This window comes from Astatotilapia calliptera, chromosome 23, assembly GCF_964374335.1.
Source record: "Astatotilapia calliptera chromosome 23, fAstCal68.1, whole genome shotgun sequence".
Classification (NCBI taxonomy): domain Eukaryota; kingdom Metazoa; phylum Chordata; class Actinopteri; order Cichliformes; family Cichlidae; genus Astatotilapia; species Astatotilapia calliptera.
In genome coordinates, this window is record NC_137443.1 from 44,346,114 (window position 1) to 44,353,400 (window position 7,287).

Genomic DNA, 7,287 nt, shown 5'->3' on the forward strand with positions numbered 1-7,287 from the left:
ACTACAAAGTTAAAAGCAGCTGGAACGACACCTGTTCAAAGCTGAACACTTACATCAGCCAGAAGACAGAGTGAGTCCTCCATCTCTCTGAAGGAGGCCATCGTGGTGAGCACAGATGCAGCAGCAGTGTGGATGTGTCCACTCTCACAGTGTCTCTCTTTCAAGTTTGTCCTCACATTCTCAAAAAAAGAACATGTCTATGCAGATGCCCAGAGCCTAACAACACACCCGCTATAAAAACTTTTGCACCACCAGATTTTCATATACTTACATTTGAAAGTGTTCGTCTCCTGCATTAACTCCCACTTCGATCGCTATCATTATCAGAAAAATATCTCCTGTATGGCCCGCAATGAATCCTGGGATATGTTGGGCCACAAAGGACACACCTGACCCATCCTTCAAATTCAGGGAAATGAAGGACGCATTTGGAAGACTTCAAATTTGAACAGCCTTCGTCGCGTCCATGTGATACAATTTCCTACAAATGTGGCATTCGAAGCATCCTCTCCCTGAATTTGGAAACACCCAATGTGATGATAGAGAGCAGGAAGAACCAGTCTCAACAAGAGACACACACACCTGATTTCCTGTAACTGCAGAGGGGAGGAGCCACCCGAGCAGGTGGGAACAGGAAGAGAAACAGCTGAGCCTCCGTCAGAGCAGCAGGAGGACGGTGGAGCTGAGGCAGGGTGAGTGTTAACACCACATTGTTGTAGTTTTGCTGTCAGAGTCTCTGAGTGTGTTTGTTTGTGTGACTGTAGAGAGAAGAAGAGTCACAGTGAGCTCTGTAGCTGTGATTGGCTCAATAATCACCTTCAATGGACTGAACGCAGAGAACGAGCCGAGGAACCTGACAAACCTGTTTGTGTGTGTGTCTGTGTGTGTGTGTGTACCTGTTTAGACATGTTTGTGAGGACAAAGAGTTGGTATGCTACTATGTGGGCTAATAGAGTCCCACAAAATGGCCGTCCTCACGAGTTTGAGGATATTTTTGAGGCTTTTTGGTGTCCTCACTAAAATCTGAAAACAAGTGTCTGTGTGTGTGTCTGTGTGTGTATGTGTCATAAAGAGAGTCGAGTTCACGGTCGCACACTTTCTATCTCAGAGGCTGTATCCCAATTCTTCGGAGCCCCTCTGATGACATGGTCCAAAAAATAAATCAATTGTGGCCACAAAATACTACTTCGTGCGCACGAAATGCTAATTTGTGGGCACGAAACACTTGACCAATAACCGTGATCCTTCCCAGGCCCTTGCAGTTGGTTGACAATAAAATCTATCCCGGCGTCCAGGCCCTGTAAAGCAACTGGGCTCTCAGTATCCTGTTTAAATGTCTCTCCGTAATAATGGTTCCTTGCATTGCAGGCTTTTCAAAATGCATTGTAGCTCATTCCCAGCCTAAAATAAAACTCACTCATACCGTCTCTGTCCACGGTGTATAGGTTTAGCCTACTCTCATGCTTGTGTCTCTACGCAGCTGTCCAGGAATTGTATCAATATGATGTTGCCACAAATGCGTAATTCGTTGCCACGTTATACCCATTTCGTGCTCTCGAAAATAGTATTTCGAGGGTATTTTGTGGCCACAATTTATTTATTTTTGGACCATGTCATCAGAGGGGCTCCGTACAATTCAGGTACTATTATTATACTATTAGTGTTAATTGTACTTTCTGCAGTGTTTAAATGATTACATATACACACAGTTACTGTCCCTCCACACATACGACTTGGTTCTCCTTCTATGCCCCAGCTTTGTTTACTTTTTCCCACCGAGGCTTCTAGACTTCTGATTGGCCAGCATTTCTGCACGGTTAGGAATATATCTCCACCTGTTGCTTTGGCATGTTCCTAGCAGTGTTTTCCTTCATTTCTGCCTTTACGTGTGGACGGGATTATTTTTGAAAACAAAAACGGAAAATCTCCGTTCTCAAAAATACCCGTGTACGTGTGGACGTAGCCTCAGTCTATGTATTTACTGCTTTGTGGTGAAGGTCCGTGTCTCATGTCAGTGTGTTTAGTTTGCGTTTCCTCTGTCTCATCTTGTCAATCACTCCCAGCTGTGTCCTGGGACAGGGATAAAGGGCAAAAAAACAAAAACCAACTAAATAAGCAGACAAAAAAAAAAAAATATATATATATATATATATATACACACACACACATACATCAATCACCTGGATCACCTGTTGAGAAAGAAAAAAGAAAACAAGCAGAAGAAAACGAGAGCAATACAATAAACAACATCACAATGATATATAGTAATATAACAGTAAATACTAAATATTAAACATTATTGTGCAGCACATAAGATCAACAGAACACAGTGTGCTTTGAGGTACACTCTAAGAACTAAAACTGATAATTACTTAAATATTTTGGTGCAACACACTGACATTTTAGACCTTCTTCAGAATACTGTATATACTATGGGCATCATGGTGCTGATCCAGAATCCTTACATTATTATTTATTACTAGAGCTACAATAATAAAGCAATGAGGAGGGGGAAGTAATAAATATGAAATAATGTATTTATGATGATTCCATTTGTTTCACTATCCACTCTGTGCAGGGCAAAGCTTATTACATGTATAGAGATACAATCATTTTACTGCTGTAAAATCCAAATTTTGTCTTATTTAAAATATAAATCTAATATAATCTGCATCTTAATGTATGTTCTTTAAAATACAGCGTGTGTTTTTTAATATATTATAATTATAATAATGCATAATTATGTGGACATGTATATTAGATCGTTTTTTAGTGAAATATAATCCCCCCAGAAGGACAGGAAATGCTCTGTAACTTACTTTAAAACTAAATATGTTCACTAAAACGGTGACAGAGCTACAGACCTATGACAGCCTTACACAGGTAGCCAGCAGCTATGACCAGCACTACATGTGCAGTTAATAAAAGGACAGGTAATGTTTGTCGCGCTGTTGCACACACAGCACGCTCGTTTGTTTCAGTTCGTCAAATTGCCACAAGACAACTTACCAACGTGTACGTAATAAGCTAATACTCCTGTGTGCTACACACTACAGTGTACGCTGTACAGCTACTTACTGGGTTTGTCGCATCAGTCTGTGTCTCTGAGTTAACTTGTGTTTCTCCTACAGCTCCGGACCGCAAAAAATGCGCGTGCTCTTTGTGAGCTCGTTCCCGGCTCGTAACCAGCGCGTTCTGCCGTCGAGGGCGATCATTGGTTAAATGTGATCATGTGACTGATGCAAGCCAGATCCTTTTATTTAGCAAAACTGTGATTAATAGTTAAATATTATTGTTGAAGGGCACAGACAGGACTCCGCACGCACGCACACATTAAAAAAAATAATACTTTTTTTTTTTAAAAAGTTGCCTCAACAAAAGGGCACCTTGGGCACCCATCAGGAAAGGGGCGGGTGCTCAAGCCCCTCTAGCCCCCCCCTCTGCACGTGCCTGTCGCAGAGAACGGGGGTGTGAGAAGACTCCAAAACCTCCCTCCGCCCGCTCATTGTAGTGTTGATGCATGTGTGTTCTAAGGTGCATTTCCCCAGCTTTGGAAAATTCAGAGGCACAGATGAAGCTGGGGTACACAAAAACTGTAAAGCCAGGTGGAAAAGGTTCAGATAAGATGTCTTCCTGTTCCCCCAGTACGTTAAAGGATCCTCTGATCTTGGAATGTTTCTCTCCGACACTCTCCACAATACTAAGGGGTTGGCAGTCCGTTATAATAAAACTCAGGACTGCATGGTCCAGAACAGACTTCCTAGGTGCTTGATTTCAAAATAATAAAACGCATGTTAATTAAAAAATGATGATAAAGCAGTTCAGTGTCAATATAGGCCGACCTGTGTTCATTCTCGGTGTGTTTGTCTCCTCATTTTCATGTTTGGTTCTGTAATGCCTGAACACTGAGGAGGTGCTTTTGATTGTGTAACAAAGCTCAGCAGAATAGAAAATAAATAATTTACACTGCAAGTCACATTGCTGTTTTTCCTATTCTGATAGATTACACTGAAACAAAGACAGACAAACTATTCCCTTATTTGCAGTTAAAAGATCAAAATGATCCCACACAGCAGAAACATTTTTTTTTCTTTCAAGCTCAATTTTGTTATGGAGAGATGTTTTTTTTTTTTTTTTTATCTTTGCGAGAGTAATTTTGGTTTTTTGGGGGGTTTTTTGGTGGCGACTCATCCCATTGACAGATGCAGATGCGGTACCTTTTAAACACAGTTTAGCGCGTTGGTAATGAGCGATACAGCAGCTGTATCGATCACGTGACTTTTTCTTAAAGCGACACACGCACCGATACAGGTTTCGCTCTGTGAGCTTGATACAAGCGTCGGTGCATCAGTGTTGCTGGACCCATCACTACTATTTCGGAGTTGACGTCACGCCGCAATGCATTGTGGGAGCGCGGCGGCATTTTCGGGGTCTACGAATCAAATCAAACACACTGTGTTGGAACGACGATTACAAGATGCTTAAAAGCAGCTTAAAAGAGAATGGACTGTATAGAGACCGATTGCGTCCAGAGGCGAAGCGGCGGTACTTGCAGAAAATAGCGTGCATTGGAAATGTGGACCCGTATGAAATACGGCCGTGGAGTAGAAACCCTGAAGACCAACCGCTATTGACATAGCCTGATATATTTCATACCTTATCTGTGGAGTCAGCGTGTACAAGTCGTCATTCAATCAAAGGTAAGTCAGCTCGAGTACAGCGAGTGAAATGCGTTTGATTTCCCTGCAAACATTCAGATTACTGCAGCATAAATTCATTCATGAGGGGAAATTACAGTGAGAACATGTGGAGACTGTTAGGTGGATAACATAGTGAGTTCAGTGCATTGATGAGACACTGTCCTGAAGGATTTAGTTATTCTCTATGGTTAAAGAAATTGCAATGATTTATTAATGTTTATTATAAATAATTCTAATTATACATCTTGCTTCCATATTTGTATCTTGTGTCACTAAAAATACATTTTATTTTAGTTTTATACTTTGATTAATGACCTGCAGAATCTCCTTAACATATTAAGTGATTCATAATTGTCACTTTATGCTTTCTCCATCTCTAAAGTGATGACATCCTTGCATTACATACTTTAGGTTCATTTTCTGCAGGCAGGTTTCTGACAGAACAGGCAGATTTACACTATAACATGCAGCGTTCTATAGATGGACACATAAAGAAATGAAAAATCACATGTATGTGCTAACTTTCTTGACACTGTTACATTTATGATAAAGTAGATTAAACACATTTGTGTCGGCCTTGGCTCATAGTTCTTGTCTTTAAATGAACTTTGTCTGTGTGTGTTTCAGGTGCTGCACTCTAAGACTGAATGAACCAGCATTGCAGCCATGGGTCACTGTGAGCATCACAGGGAAGGTTGAAGCCGCCCGCTGCACCTGTATGGCCGGAGTCGCAGAGACCTGCACCCACGTCGCTGCTCTTCTGTCTAAAGTAGACGGAACAGTGTTGATCCGTGGCACAAGGACTGTTACAGATGAACCTGCATACTGGGTTTTGCCTGGTAATAATACCAAGATACACCCAGAGGTTGGCCATAAGATAGACGACTTCTCTTCAGCTGCCCAAAAAAAGGCTCTTGATCAAAACATACACAGACCATCTGTAGTGACAGGTAAAAGGAGCCGTCCTCAAAAAAGAAAAACCCCACCTGCTACTGTGGAGGAGTTGTCACTGCTATAATGCCATCATGTTTTATCTAGGGGTCTAGATGTATGCCTGTAGTGCACTGCTGTGTAAATAATTTGCATTTACTGAATATGTACTGACTGAGTCCCACTGTTCAAAAGTTGAATAAAGAAACTAAATTATTTTGCCTTTTTTTTTTTTTTATTAAAACCACTTTATAGAACATCACATCAGTAACAGTGTAGAATCCATGTCATTTACAGTTTACAAATGACAAAATGTTTACACCAAATCATGAGTGTTTACATGATATCACCCACTACTAACATTACTTTATTTACTGTATCTTTTGAAAAAATAACAGCACAAGACTTAAGAACATTTAACAGGAGCAGGTTTCATTCTTCTCTGGTTTTATTATCACACTGTTCACCAAACGCAGCAAACCTTCACCATCTTATCCAGAAGGGTCACCTCTTCACCCTCACATGGAAGAAGTAATCTGATTGGCATGGTGGTTTGTTTGAAGCAGGTCCCTCGTGTAGCGCTGGAAACCAGTCACGATGTTTCATCCATTTCATCGGCTGGTTTGCTGCAATAATGCCAAATAATTAGCAACTCTATAAATAGACGGTAGTTCTGCAAAATCACTCAGTAGGATGTTTGTTCTAATTTGCTATGAGCTCAGAGCGCATCGAAAATGAAACTAATAGGCTATAAAGATATGAACATATTTAGAACTTACTGGAATGAAAATGTCTGGAGCACCAACAGATATTTGGAGATGGAAGAGAGCTGCACGTCAGCTCATCTCACAGCTGCTATCCAGGCTGGACGCCTTCGTTTGGTAACATCGATACACGAGCTGCCTCATGTCGCTTCCAGGTTGGGAAAGCATAAAAAGACAATCCAACCTTATTCCCGTGCCGGTCGTAAGATCGAACATTGCAGCCGAGCACACAGCAAGTACGAACCATGGCTATGCTATCGCTCCTAGCTTAGACCCCCAAAATGGTGAATCGGGCCAAAATCCTTTCCACGCCCACCCCCGTGACATCACGCTCCGAAGCCCTATAGTGATGTGTTGTGGTGCTTTGCTCCCACCCCTTGTGTTCCGTGTTTTCGTCTTCCCTTCGTGTACTTCTTCATATTCGTGTACTATTAGTTTTTAGGTTTTTGCTTAGTTTCCATGCTCACCTTCGCCATTTCTGTTTGTATCACCATGTGATGAATAAACTCACTTGCATCTGAGCTGCCTGCATAAAGGGTCCTTTGATAATTTACACACGGCTCGCAAACCGTGACAAAAACACTGGAAAAATTGGGCTGTTCTAAAACGTTTGACGGGTAGTGTATATATTTAGTTTATATATTTTCTTTATTTATAATAGTTTGTTTTATATTGTAGCAAAGTGTTACTTGGATACTTCTCTATGTGCTTCTTCATGTGCAATTTTGTTGCATTCTGAGCCTAAGAAATTTATTGTGATGAACTGCTGTTAGAATCAAGTTAAATTCTGATAAATCAGACAATTACCTCTCCAGCTGTTGTTACAGTCTTTGTTTATCGGGTCCTTACAGGGTAAAAGATGACGACACCTAAAGAAATCCTTCTGGGGACTT

At 41.1% G+C, this 7,287-nt stretch overlaps 2 long non-coding RNA genes across 2 annotated transcripts; one reads left to right on the forward strand and one right to left on the reverse strand.

Moving 5' to 3' along the window:
- Positions 1-2,819: 2,819 nt before the first annotated feature.
- On the forward strand, positions 2,820-5,847 carry LOC145424026 (uncharacterized). The gene is made up of 2 exons (XR_013904979.1): positions 2,820-4,700; positions 5,328-5,847. It is a non-coding gene; the product is annotated as an uncharacterized LOC145424026 (long non-coding RNA).
- Positions 5,847-7,020, reverse strand: LOC145423996 (uncharacterized). The gene is made up of 2 exons (XR_013904944.1): positions 6,410-7,020; positions 5,847-6,256 (listed from the first exon to the last, which is right to left on the reverse strand). It is a non-coding gene; the product is annotated as an uncharacterized LOC145423996 (long non-coding RNA).
- Positions 7,021-7,287: the final 267 nt, after the last annotated feature.